Here is a 15000-nt window from a genome sequence, read left to right as displayed (position 1 = left end):
TTTAGAGTGCTCCTCCCACACACACACACACACACACACACACACACACACACACACACACACACACACACAGAGACTTAACTAATAACTAATACAGCACACACACACACACACACAGACTTAACTAATAACTAATACAGCACACACACACACACACACACATAACTAATACAGCAAGAATATGGGCTTAAGCGAATGGAGCACATCTCTCCCTTCTCTCTCTCCCTTCTCTCTCTCTCTGATTTACTGCAGAGCCACAGCTAGCATGCAAACATTTTGATCTCTGTTAGCACAGCTCTAAAAATAATGAAGGGTCAGTCTGTGCCCTAACACACACACACACACACACACACACACACACACACAAAAACTAAAACATTAACATAAAAACAAACACACTTAAAGCATGTGCGCACACACAAACACACACACACAGAGTGGGAAGAGACTGTGTGGTGTGTGTGTGTGTGTGTGTGTGTGTGTGTGTGTGTGTGTGTGTGTGTGTGTGTGTGTGTGTGTGTGTGTGTGGCCGCTCCTTACTCTTATAATCCTCTGACAGGCCTGCTTCAGTGGAACTGCGTAAGTGGAATCACATGTTTCTTGGGGAACACGTTACACTGTAGCGCGGCTAATCAGGAAGGCATGATGTGGCTGGAAAAACTCTCTCTCTCTCTCTCTCTCTCTGTGTGTGTGTGAGTGGTGAGAATGACTTTCCTTCATATGTGTGACGTGGATCTGAACCAAATGGGATTCAAAGTCATGAGCATTCAGCTCAACCGGTCACACACACACACACACACACACACACGCACACACACACACACACACACACAATCAGAGACTCCAGACAGAGCACAGGCAGCAGAGTCTCTCTCTCTCTCTCTCTCTCTCTCTCTCTCTCTCTCTCACACACACACACACACACACACACACACACACACACGCACACACACGATCAGACTCCAGGCATTAGTGGCCTTGAGAAAGAAAGAAAAAGTGTTTGTTTCCCCATTAGCAAGCTGATAGCATGTTGTTTTAGTCCTAAATCCTGTCCGCAATGCTGCCAGGATGGCCAGATTTTTCTAAGTGGAATGTTAACAGTTACATTGACCTACATGTATTCATCTCCCAAACACATCTCGGGTCAATAAAAAGTCGTTTGAAACACACCGGCTGACGCCCAATGCGTTCTCTTGTAGATGCGAGATGTATCGTTTCCATAACAGCAGGCGGCCCTAAAAGATTCAGAGCCAAAAAAGATTGTCTAGTTACCAAGAATAATCATAAAAGGATTCGCCAATTGAACGAAATGGCACTAGTTTCGGACTTCTCTGATTAAGCAATAAGAAAATATAAATATATATTATGTACTATTTTATTGTTATTTTCGCCCGTTAACTGAGCTAGCTAGCTAACGTTAGCACAGTAAACGAAAAATGAAAGGAAACTGCTAGTGATGTTCACTAGCTAGGTCGCAACTAAGGACTTTGGTTAAACTTGTATATTGTTGCAAACTAACGTGAAATAACTTACGTTCAGCAACTTTGTGGTAGTCTACTAGCCTGATGAGCCAGACCCACATCAAGATGTAGGGTCTGGGAGCTCACCATTGGTAGTGCTCAATCTGAGGGGCGGGATAAACGGTTGTCTTTCAAATTCCCTCTGCACGCAATAGGATAGCGCTACAACTCATGAGTCTCATGGTTTTCCCCACCAGCGGTGCTAGTTGATCAAACGTTTGCCAAGTAAAAAAAAAGCTTAACTCGAGTTGCGCTGTTCGCCAGCAGCAGCATCCATCTTCATTGTTTTCAAGTAGCACGGAATTCACACGGAACCGCTGCAACTCTGTCGTCATTATGTTAAGCCCTCCTACCGACTCTATACAAGATGTGATTGGCCTGATCGAAGTTTGATTTTTCCAGCTCGGAAGCCAATGGAGAGTTGCTAGACTACCCTGGCTGCAAATCGGATTTGCTGCCGCTAGGGTGTGTCTAGATTTCTAGGCTAGTAGCCTACTAGTTCTAGCAAAAATATTTTAGGATAGTTCATCAAAATGGGTTCATAACTTACATCGCTGAATGTATGGCTAGCAATCAGATTGATCATTGAGGCCGACTGCCACTGAATGTCAAATCGGCCAAAATGTACGCCGACGGCTCCTCCGACTGACGACAGCACGGGACACACAAAACAGACTCAAGTCCCCGACCTCGCTTGACTGTCCGACGACGTCCAACACCCGATAATCGGCTTGGTGTGTCCCGCCCTTAAGGTATTAACATTTAAACATTTCAGAGCTGCCAACTTTTCAAAAAACCTTGGAGTGAGATTTGGTGAATTGGTAAATTGTAATCCTTACCAAACTAAATATAAATAAACATTTTTGGTTATTGGCTGAACCTGCGTTCCTGTCATGTTGTGTCATTCTAGGGGGGTCCGGGGGCATGCTCTCCCAGAAGAAAATGTATTTGGTAAGGTCTGCTGTTTATATTTGATGCAGGGTTTGCCATGTGTTTAGTGTAGTTTGTGAGATATTTCACCAAGAGTAATGGGTGTGCAGAGCTGAGTTTGTGAGATATTTCACCAAGAGCTGCGTGCAGACTTGCGGACCATTTACCAAAGCAACTTGACACTTCAGCGTGTGAAATCGCGGGTGTGGCGTGAGAGCGTGTCAATCAAATGAGTGAGTCTCATGGCCATTGCGTGAGAGTTGCCAGCTCTGACATTTAAACCAAAGTACCGAGTTAAAGCTACAGCATTAGAATAATGTTTAAGCTACAGTGCAGAGGGGACTATAGCTAAGAATCACCACTGCATTTGTCAAATCCCAATACTAGAGGATAGAAGTGCCTACATTATGATGCCTCATTATGATTTATGATTTCTTAAGCATGATCATCATGATTACATATATTTAAGGTTAATTGCTCACGAGTTCATCATGTTTGTGGCCCCTCAGCTAAAGTAGTGAATAATGACGTGTTTAGAGAACTGCACAAGTTGTGTTCAGTGATGACCACATTTTTATCAGAAAAAGAAATAATCATGATCATGCTTAAGAAATCATTATTCATAATGATGTGCCCACCATACCTAATGCTTTAGTTGATGTGCTGTTCATGTATGAGGTCACAAATGACAGACTATGAACTCATGTCAAAAATTACAGACTATGAACTCATGTAAATTCCTGATGATTCATGAGATATTAACGATTGAAGTTATATATAAATAATGCATTAATACATGTACCCTTACCGTAAAGTGTTTAATTGGAAGTGTTGAATTAAATTCCTTACTTCCTCAAGACAGTCACTGATTGCAGATGATGCCAACACAGACTCCAATCAGAGACTCTTTCTCTTGAGAAATTTTAAAATTTAATGAGGAATTTAATCTTGACAGAACACTTCTAAAAAACCTTTTATGGAGTTTGTTTTAACCTTTGCTATGACCTGCTGGTTTAACAACATCATTGTGACATCTGTTAAACTCGTCCACAGCGTTGGGTATGGTAATGAAGTCAGCGGTCAGAGCCACCCAGAGGGCCATTTTGGCAGACATCACACCCTCCACCCCCCACACACACTCAAGCTTCTGCCATCAAGGAGGAGGTGTGTTTCTCTGAAGCCGGCCAAATTAAACAGATGCCTGCCATCATTTGTCCCGTCAGCTGTAGGGTTTCTGAACAAGCTGTAGGTCAAGGTTCTATGATTGCGTGTGTATGAGTGCTGACTACTTGTGAACCAAATTGCTGCACAGGGACATTAAATATGATCCAATCCAATCCAAAGCCACCGCTGTTACTCCACCCTCATCAGTGCTGTGGTCAACCCAACCCTCTCCTCTCTTCCCCTCTCCTCCCCTCCTCTCCTCCCCTTTCCCCTCCTCTCCTCCTCCTCCCCTCCCCTCTCATCCAATCCTCTCCTATTCTCCTTCCCTCTTCTCCCCTCCTCTCCTCCCCTTTCCCCTCCTCTCCTCTCCTCCTCTCCTTCCCTCCTCTCCTCCTCCTCCCCTCCTTTCTTTTCCTCTTCTCCTCCCCTCCTCCCCTCTCCTCCCCTCTCCTCCACTCCTTCCATTTCCTTCTCTCTACTCCTCCTCTCTTCTCTCTTCTCCTCCCCTCTCCTTCTCTCCTCTGTTCTTGTTATCTGCTCATCTGTACTCCATCAGGCTAACTACATGTATAATCACGCAGCCCATGCAGCAGCCCAAGCCACAGATTAAAGACGTGGTTTCCCCTGAAGCCAAGTCCACACCACACCTCTCACTACTGACTGGAGGTCATCTGGGTCCACACCTCTCACTAATGACTGGAGGTCATCTGGGTCCACACCTCTCACTACTGACTGGAGGTCATCTGGGTCCACACCTCTCACTACTCACTGGAGGTCATCTGAGTGCTTCCCAATCAACCATTAGGACAGTGATGGCCAGTGTTGCCACAGTTACCTTGAAAAAGTAATCTGATTACTGATTACTCCTTTAAAAAGTAACTTAGTTACTTTACTGATTACTTGATTTTACAAGTAACTAAGTTAGATTACAAGTTACTTTATTAGTTACTTTCAGCAGCTGCTGACAACACCCCCACCGCCTCAACATAAAAATGATAACCAGTTTTGCCAATACTCACTATACTGGAAGTGCATTTTAACAGTAATGCCAACAATGTATAGCAGACATCCCAACCTAACCTACTTAGATACTGAAATGCAGATGTTTGTTCAATAATGTCTAGTCAGTACACCAAATAAGGAAGGCCTATTGATATAAATTGTGATAGTAAAATATGTAGATTTTGGTAGTTTGGACTTTTCATGTAGCCTTGGCAACTAGCCATCTAGTATAGGCCTGAGTAATATGCAAATTAAATTACACTTGTTAAACTCACCTCAACAAGTCTTTTGCAATCATTTAACCCTCTGTGAGCAATGCTAAAGTCACTGTTACAAACAGTGCAGTGTGCAATACTATCATTATGTTTTACTCTTATGAGACAATTGGGTACACTTTTGTGTAGTCTGATGTGAAATGGGTCTTAAATGTTCCTTTTTGAGGGGCACTGACTCCATGACGCTTCTGTTCCTAGATAAACTAACTGAACTGATTAATTAAGCTCGAGAGAAAAGAGATATAAGCCCACCTACACTAAAAACTGATTGGTTGATTTAGCAAAACAGACCAGGATGCTCTTGGATGCGCTTGCAGGCACACACGCACCACTCCTCTCTCTCTCCCTCTCCGTTGTGTGCGCATTAAACTTAGATGCACACGCGATTTGAAGTCCGGTCTGGCTTGCGTGCTCTTGTTCGCTCTAGGTTCCGGGAGATTTTATGTAATGACTTCGCCAGACAAAAGGAGCTGGTAGCTAGGCAATTACAATAGAATAGGCACCCCTCATGTCTTTGTAGCCTAATTTGCATTCGGTTTGCAGTAGTAGTTTAATATTTAGTCACATAGGACTTGCCTGATTTTTTCCTCCACCACTAGGTCTACACGAACATTGTTCACAGTGTAGGTCCCGCCCCTTCCTTGATTTTAATTGGCTAGCTAGAGAGAAGTGACATTGACAAACCAATCAGGAACTGAGAAATCAAACTCCTTCCGTTTCATGCAAACTCCCTTCCGTTTCATGCAAACTCTCTCACACACACCACTATACTCTCTCACATATACTACTATACTCTTTTCATACACCACTATACTCTCTCTCACATTCACTATACTCTCTTTGCATTCACTACTATACCTTCTCGCATACACTACTAAACTCTCTCACATAGACTACTAAACTCTCTCGTGATACACTATTATCCTCTCCGCATACACTACTAAACTCTCAAGCATACACTACTATACTCTCTTGCATACACTAGTATACTCTCTCGCATACACTACTATACTCTCTCTCACATACACTACTATACTCTCTCACATACACTACCAAACTCTCTCACATACACTACTATACTCTCTCACATACACTACTATAGTCTCTCACATATACGACTATACTCTCTCACATACACTACTATAGTCTCTCACATACACTACTATATTCTCTCACATGTACTACTAAACTCTCTCACATACACTACTATACTCGCTCACATACACTACTATACTCTTTACTCTCTCACATACACTACTATACTCTCTCACATTCACTACTATACTCCTTCACTATACTCTCTCACATACACGACTATACCCTCTCATACATACATGTAAAAGGACTATAATAGTGAGTGTGCATGAGTATAGTGGTGTATGTGCAAGGTTATGATAGTGTGTGTAAGACCAAGTATGAATTAAGGCCTAGACGACCCCTCATAGTATAGAAGTACTTTTGGTATTCCTGACATAATGCAGGGTAGCCGCGGGGTCTTAAAAGTCTTTAAACGGTCTTAAATGTCATGTTCCTTAATTAAGGTCTAAAAAAGTCTTAAATTCCGTTGCCAAAGTCTTAATTTTTTAAACAAAGGTCTCAATTTTAATTATACTAGCCTGTAAGCAAGGTGAAATGGGGGGAAAAAACTAGCCTGGCGGGCCATCCTATATCATTGAAATGGATAGTCTGGAATCGAGCCATTCACCTCGCTTAATCCAAGGGGCGGGCAGAGAATTGTCTTTCAAACTGCCTAGGCATGCAATAGGCCAACGCTACAACCATATCCGTATCCGGTCAGCAAAACGGCAAATACATCCTTCTTCGAAAGGAATGACTTAAGTGCCTTGTGTTGCTCAACTTTCAAAGAAAAGCACAAGTCCAACTCCTCCAAAGTGACGCTTAGCGCCCATTGTTGCACAACCGCCGTTTGCCATAGCCAGCTTCCTTGTTGTTCACTGTCGCGGGACTGTCGCCATCCTGTTAAGCCCGCCTTAAGACTCTCTAACAAAATAGAGGCTGTGATTGGATGGCGTCCACGGCGTCAGCCAATAGAAATCCCTATGGTTTGATACTAGGCGTACAGGCTGAGCAAATTAATTTGCTGCGCTAGAGGTGCGCGTCTAGATTTCTAGGCTAGGAAAAACAACAACAATGTGAAAATTCAACAGGGGTTGATTAACGTCAGAGATCGTCTAATTTAGTGTTGCACGGTGCACCGATACTACAAAAGTGTCGCAATAGCTATTAGCAGTTGTCACAATACCTAATTTTATTAGTATCAATACTTTTAAGAATGACCGTGTTCTTGTTTGTGTGCACAAGGCATGCTTCTAGTGCCTCCTCCTTAAGCCTGTGGCTGTGCGTCTTTTCTCCTCACACACATATGCGCAGCTGTCGTGCCATAAACAGCGAGACATGGCTGCTAGTTTAGCTTAAGTGATTCTGTGGTAACACATAATAATAGGCTAATATCAAGTTGATTTGCTCACTTGCACCTCTCAACTTTGGACATCTGGAGAGAGCTCCTTGCTAACTAATTCTGCTAGCTCAGGTCATGTATGTCATTCGTAATTAGTGCTAAAATCATTATTGAACATGATCCCTTCTATGAACTTGATAGTTTTTTATTTACATTTATTTTATCTAATGACAGACAACAATGAATTGCATCCACATATCCTTATGCATTATGTGCAACTATTATTCACTAGCCTAAAACCGTGAGACTGAAGGCTACAGTAATTACTCACGTATTTCTTAAAGTGACAAACACTCAATTACACCTAGGCCTACACACCACATTAAAATTTACCTAGGTGTAATAGTTTAAAAATAAATATTAAGTATTCAAATGACTAAATATGTTTAGCAATTAAGCAGATTAATAGTAATTATGCAGATTAAAAATACTATACATTAACTGTACACTTTATATGAATTTGAGGGTATATGAAATAGAAACATATGAAAAAAAAGCCATAATTTTCCGTGTGTGTGGAAAGAGTCAAGCAGAATCTAGGATGCCCACTGGTGTGAATGATAACACTATATTCAATATTACTGATGATGTCAAGGTGGTCTGGGCCCCCAAATCAAATACATTTTTTAAGAATTATCGAAGAAGTATCGAAATTGCAATTCTTGATGTGGTATCGGTATCGAAACAATAATTTTGGTATCGTGGCAACTACACTAATTTCTTAGGATATGCGTAAACAATACTTTGGGTTTTCACACCGGCAGCAATGAATCAACATAATCAGTCGAAAGGAGAGGACAGCACATCATGGGGAAGTGTTGTTTTAATTGTCATTATGGATTTGATCTGGTGTTTTACAACCGCATAATGGGTGTGATGTAGGTCTTAATTTTCATGTAAGTGGTCTTAAAAAGGTCTTAAAAAAGTCTTATTTGGGGTGGTCAAACCTGGGGAAACCCTGTAATGGAAAGAAGATACCGAAGGCTTTTTTGCCATATTGAGTCAGCTTTACTTTCTTGTCCATAACTTGTCTAGGTTATGACACATTTTATTGTTCTTTGTCCTTTGGACAGTGCCTGGTGAGCTCGAACAACAAGGCTTTGAATCAGTTTACACAGATTTGCCCTTCAATGAGACTGTGTGACATGTTCCAGCAATACTCATCACTTAAACCTCACTGATCACAGGAGAAATGTTCCTGTTGAAACCCACTATCAGAACTAAACAAGGCAACGCTGCATTTAGTTGTTAAGCGTTCTGACTATGGAGCCAGCTCCCAGATGACAAAAAAAATTGCCCAAATTACTTTTTTGACATCAGGACTCTGAACTAAACTATTTTCAGATGCCCATTTTTTTTTTTTTTTTACACTGAATAGGCTTAGTCCAACCAAAACAAGGTTTTGCCTAGTGGTAAGCTGGATAGGGGTTAATCCTAGCCTGACAATACAGTTTACTCACTAGATGAGGTGAGGGAATTCAACAAACTTGTTTAAGCTTGTCAAATATATCAATACCATCTGTTTTTCAATTGGGCAACATATAGCAAATGTGAGTGGTAGCTATCACATCCCCCATTCTGTGTTTAAGTGATTAATAAGGTGTGTCTGATCTTTGTGCTGTATCAAAATTCTCACAGTTATGAAAGCAGACGGTCAAACAAATGTCTTACTTTGTATTTTTGAGTGGCTCACAAACTAACAATGTTCTATTTTCTGCTCTTCTCTCCCTCCTCCCTTTGGTTGGTTCCACCACCAGGATAAAAGACGCAGATTGACCAGCCCACGCTTTCATCCACCATTGTACACAGTATGGCACGCTTTGGCACAAGTTCAGTTTGTTTATGTTATTGTTTATTAGTTCATTTCTCCATGTTGTATGATTTATAGATAGACTTAAATTGTCATTGTGCAGTTGGTCCGTACAATGCAATTTGCTTGTGCAGCTTTTAAAAATAATACTCACATACACACTCACACACACAAAAAAATAAAAAATAAGAATACACATTATAAAAAGAACATATCAAGGCATTAACATGCTTCCATTGCTTGAAGTCAATTTTAAAGTGCAACTGTGCAAGCTCCCATTGCTTAAAATCCATTTTTAAAGTACAACTGTTTTGCTTTGTTTTATAAAATAAAAGTTTGAAATGCTATGGAGTGCCCTATTTTTTGACCCTCAAACTGATATCTCAATTGTAACTCCTACTTCTCAACAGTTTCTCATTGCAATGTCTCCTCATTTGCTCTATTATTTCTCCTAAGGAGAAACAAGTTGTAAATGAGACTACACTCAAACATATAAGAGATCTCCCGTATTTCTTCTGCTTCTCAAACTAATATCTCTTATGTGACTCCATCTGCTCTATTATTTCTCCTAAGGAGAAACAAGTTGTAAGTGAGACTACACTCAAACATATAAGAGATCTCCTGTATTTCTCCTGCTTCTCAAACTAATATCTCTTATGTGACTCCTACTTGTCTTATTGCTATGTGTCTCATCTTTTGCTTGTTTTATTTCTCCTAAGGCAAAATTAGGAGAAATAATTGTGACAAAAGTAATATTTAAATGATCCTTAAAAGAGAATCACCATTTTGCCTCCTTAGCAACAGAAGGGATACAAATGAGAAGCAAAAGTTTCCTCTGGGAAACTGTTCCGGTAAAAATAGCCTAATCTTGCCATGTTTAAAATGCTGCACTTTTCCCCTTCATAGCCTATCTCTGGCAATTCATTTTTGGATGACTGTAGATAGTTGTATTTTAGCCTACATCTTCGTTGACAGTAGGCTACACCATTAGGCCATCCTGAGAATAAAAGACTTCACAGCTGCTAACGATTATCCTCCACAACCACGAGGGATAGGTAGGCTAAACGGTCGATAAATTAAGCCTTTTTGCTTCTTATTGTAAAACCAACTGTTAGGGCCTACACAAGTGGTCGGCATCCCGGTCAATATTTGATATTAAAATTTCAATTTTGAAGCTATTTGTAACTATGTGTAGCCTATGCAACCCGACTGTTGTAGGCTTGCTTACCACTCTCTGCAGTGCCTTGCCTACCATTCTTGCCTACCACTCTAGTTGTAAACAAATGGTCACATGACATTATGACGTAGGTGCAAAACCTTAATAGATCCTTTCAAGAGAGTTCCATTATCAGCATCATAGTTGGCCCCACAAGGCTTCCGTTTTAACATTCCATATGTTATCTTAAAGGTGCGATTTGTAGGATTGTTACCGAACGTTCTGTTGGCCAAAATCAAAACACTGGTGAACGTTCTCAAGACTACCAGACGCGAGCCTCTTCTGGGTTGCCAGATGTAATGAAGACTTAGCTAACGTTAGTTGACCTGCAGCTGCTTTAACGTTTCTCCAACCATGACCCAGCTACACATTACGGAAACAGTGAAAACAAAAAATACCTCTCTAACCAACGTAACATATGTATCGATAGCTGAAGTTAGCGATGCAGATGAAGTTTAGCATAGGCTACCTGTTGTGGAGAACTATGGCCAGCTCTGCGTCAGACTTGATATTCTTCGTTTGACGAAGACGTCACCATCTCAGGAAGCTCCTCCGATGTCCACTTAATTTGTTTCTTGTTTTCATTTTGGAAATTTCCCTGCCTCTTGTAGGCGTTCATGACTACAACTGACAGCTGTTGACAGTTGGCCTTTGCTAATTTGGCAACCCAAATAGGAGGACGCGCTAGCCCATTATTAATACGCTATTCTAGAATTAATCGTTCAAAACATAAACGAAAATTCCAAGAGATTCCGCCCCGTAACTGATTTTTTTTCATGGGTTTTACGGGGTTTCACGGGTTAGAGTAATGTCAAATAAGCCATTACTTCAATTCATCGTGTTTCCTCACTCTCTGACAACATATGGTGATCATTTTTGGAATGGTTATTGTTTATTTTCCATTATTTCCTACATACTGGACCTTTAATACAGAGGAAGTAGATTGGGAACGAAATAGAATGTTCAAGCATTGTTTTTGTTTTTATTGTTGAAAGGGTCTATAGATAAAACGTGCATCTCTCCTCCCTCCATTGTTGCTTACGTTTGTGTCACTGCGTGGTTTTACACGTGAGTTGTCCTCATGCTGAAAAGGTTGGCATACATGAAGTTAATCCCCGAGACAAGAAGAAAGCAAAGAATATATCTTTTTACCAAGGAAAATTACAAAAATAGTAACGCACAGTGATTTAGATAAGTAACTTTAATCTGATTACTGGTTTGTAAATAGTAGCGTGTTAGATTACTCATTACCGAAAAAAGTGGTCAAAATAGACTAACGCTTTACTAAGTAACGCGTTACTGGCATCACTGGTGATGGCCCAATCAGGGTCCGGTGGAGGGGGAGAAATCATGTGTGATAGCTGGTGAAAGAGAGGAGTTTTGGTTTGGGACCCAGTTCTACGGGGGGATGATTACAAGACCCTGAGAGGAGGCCTGGTTTACTTTCTGAGTCCTAGTGAAGCATCATCACCGTGAAGCAGCTCAGTGTGAACGTGAAGGATTCTCACAAACTCCAGCGATTTCCTTTTTTTCGCGAAGCAGTCAATGCGACAACTTCCCTCGTGATTGAATGAATGAACACCGTTGCTGAGCCTATATCGCGAAACGAAAGACATCTTTTAACTCTGCGTGGTATTCTGAACACCACTTTGCTACCAAAAGCAGGACAGATGCATACCATGCATTTTGTAAACTGTGAAACAAATATTGATGTCAGCTCCAGGGGTAAGAGTGCCATAGAGAGGCACGCTCTCACAGGCAGTGTTTGGAATAATGCTGTTTAAAAGAACGGCATTAGGTAACGATGTTATTTTTTCAGTAACGGGGTAATCTAACTACCACGCCGTTAACGTTACTGGACGTTAAATGCGGTGCGTTACTATGCATTGATTGAATAAACTGTGTTTTTACACACTTGCCAGCACACGCGCCACACACACACGCGCTAAACAGCTAAAATAGAAATTCGAGGAAACAGCAGAGGTCAGGAGCAATCCGATGGAAAGTTGCCATTTACAAGGTGGAGATATAAGCACTACTTTAAATTCATTGTGGTCAAAGGCAAGAACGTGCATGTAATGTGGACATCCGTTGTAAGCATCTCACACACACATTTAAAGCTAGTGGCCAAAAACACCGATACCTCCACCACAGATGATGGCTCGCCATCCACTAGCAAGGACTCGGAGCAAAGTCCTCCAAGCAGCAAAAGCTAGATCTTTCTGCCTCACAACAAAGACCTATGACACAGGCTGAAGTCAACCGTAGGTCTGTCGATGTGCAATATCTTGAATTTCCCCTTGGGGATCAATGAAGTATCTATCTATCTATCTATCTATCTATCTATCTAATAAATATTGAAAGTTATGTAGCCTAGAAACACCTGTCTGTTCTACTCATTTCAACTGGCTGCTCAAAACTGCTCAAAAAATCCAAATTCTTTGACATAATATAGCAACTTTTTATTTTTATTTTCTAATGTTATTCCCCATATGGTACGCCGATTCCGTATGTGTCCTCACTTTTGGACCTTTGTCCTAACTTTTGGGCACAAGTGTCCTCATTTTCAGTGTCATGGCGGTGGTCACCCTAGAAGTGACATATCCCCGCTATCGCTGAAACAACTTTCAATTTGTCAGCAATACAGTCAGTTTCTATTTGTCTTTGTACATAGCCTAAATATAGTTATTTAGTTTGATGCTTTTGTTTCAGTTGTGTATTTAAGCTAGTTTGCAGCCAGCTAGCTGTGTAAAGTTGCAGCCACATGATGCTAGTATTGTTTACCTGCATTTTTAAAGCCAGTTGATGGTCTTCCTTACGAGGAGAGATTCAGAATAAAACAGCAAGGCAGATAAACGTCCAAAACTGATTTATCAATAGTCACAGAGAAGTGTGTGTGTGTAAGGTGGCCAGGTTAGTGGGGGCATGTCAAAGTGTACATAAGTGTGTGTGTGTGTAAGGTGGCCAGGTTTGTGGGGGCATGTCAAAGTGTACATAAGTGTGTGTGTGTGTGTGTGTGTGTGTGTGTGCGTGTGTGTGATCTGGTGCCCATTGGCCGGAGGTCTGTCTCTAGGCCAGCCGAGCCACTCCAGTTGGCATGAGTGCTAGTTTGAGAGGGTGTGTGTGTGTATGCTGGTTTGAGAGGGTGAGTGTGTGTGTGTTTTTTTTTTTTTTTTTTGGGGGCCTGAGCCTCATCCATCACAGCCACAGTGGCGGCCCAACCTACAAAGAGCAGGCTGTCAGCTAACTTCCTGCACTCCACACAAAACCGGGGAACCCCCTCACACACACATAACCACAAATAGGGTACACCTTTAAACCCCCGGCACATTTTTGGCAGTCGGCACCAGTTGGACCGAGTTCTTCATCCTGATCACTAGACACAAACAAACTCACACACACACACACACAGATCTCACAGACACTCACATAAAAACAAATCACTAAATACAATGCCATACAAAAGACATGAAGTAACACACACGGTCCTCACACACAGCAACACCCCATCATAACACTCGAACACACCACCTGGGGTGGCTTCACAAAAGCTAGCTCTGTAGTCAGACCACTACAGTCACTCGGGTAGGAGGGTCAGCTAAACTGGATGTGATAATGTATATGTGTGTGGATGTGTGCGAATACAGTATGTGTGTGTATGTGTGTGTGTGTGTGTGTGTGTGTGTGTGTGTGTGTGTGTGTGGATACAGTGTGTGTATGTGTGAATACAGTGTGTGTGTGTGTGTGTGGATGCAGTATATGTGTGTGTGTGTGTGTGTGGTGACTTGACAGGCTGGTAAGGAAAGCTGGCTCAGTGGGAGCTCTGAACTGGAGTGCATCACTTCAATATCTGACAAAAGGACCCTGAACCAACTGATCAACATTTTGGACAATGAGTGTCATCCACTCCACAGCACTATTACAAAGCAGAAGAGCCTGATCAGCTGGAGACTTCGCTCACTGTCTTGCACAACAGACAGACTGAGGAAGTCATTTGTCCCCAGGGCCATTGAACAGTTCAATGCTTCACTTAAGGGAAGAGGAGAGATAGACTTCTCCGCATAGTCAGTCTGCCTCTCCACCCTCTCCATGTTTGTGTACTGTCTGTCCTTTTTTACCACTGTCTTACTGCCTCACTGTTTGCCTGCTATATTAGCACATATATGCATAACCCCTCCCTCCATCCCACAGCCGGATTGTGGCCACACTTATACCTTTACTTAATAGTTATATATATATATATATATAGTTTTTCTATAGTTTTTTTTTATATTACCTTGCCTACTCTCTTATATGTCCATATTTATTTTATGCTGGTCTCTAGATTTTATTCTTGCACTGTTGCACTGTTGGACTTACTCATTTGCACCATCACCATGACACTCACTCTCACAGAGCACCTTACCTCACTATGCACAGAGAATAACAGGCTCAGTCCCTGCCTCAGTCATTGCAAGCGTCTCAGGCTTAATCACCCACTGTGTGGTTACTGTTTTAGACTTTAGAGATTTTGTATTTTAGTATATTCTTTATCTTCTACTGTCCTTATTGCTTACTTACTGTTTTTTTTATATTATACACTTTTAATTACCTTTTCTGCTGTT

At 41.5% G+C, this 15000-nt stretch overlaps 1 protein-coding gene across 2 annotated transcripts in view; it reads right to left on the bottom strand.

Moving 5' to 3' along the window:
* The window catches only part of slc7a10a (solute carrier family 7 member 10a), a 39822-nt gene that overhangs the window by 10013 nt on the left and 14809 nt on the right, over positions 1–15000 (bottom strand). The gene's annotated exons all lie outside the window — the stretch shown is intronic.

This window comes from Alosa alosa, chromosome 21 (assembly GCF_017589495.1).
Source record: "Alosa alosa isolate M-15738 ecotype Scorff River chromosome 21, AALO_Geno_1.1, whole genome shotgun sequence".
NCBI lineage: Eukaryota > Metazoa > Chordata > Actinopteri > Clupeiformes > Clupeidae > Alosa > Alosa alosa.
The sequence above is the reverse complement of the archived record's forward strand: the minus strand, read 5'-3'. Positions and strand labels throughout refer to the sequence as shown.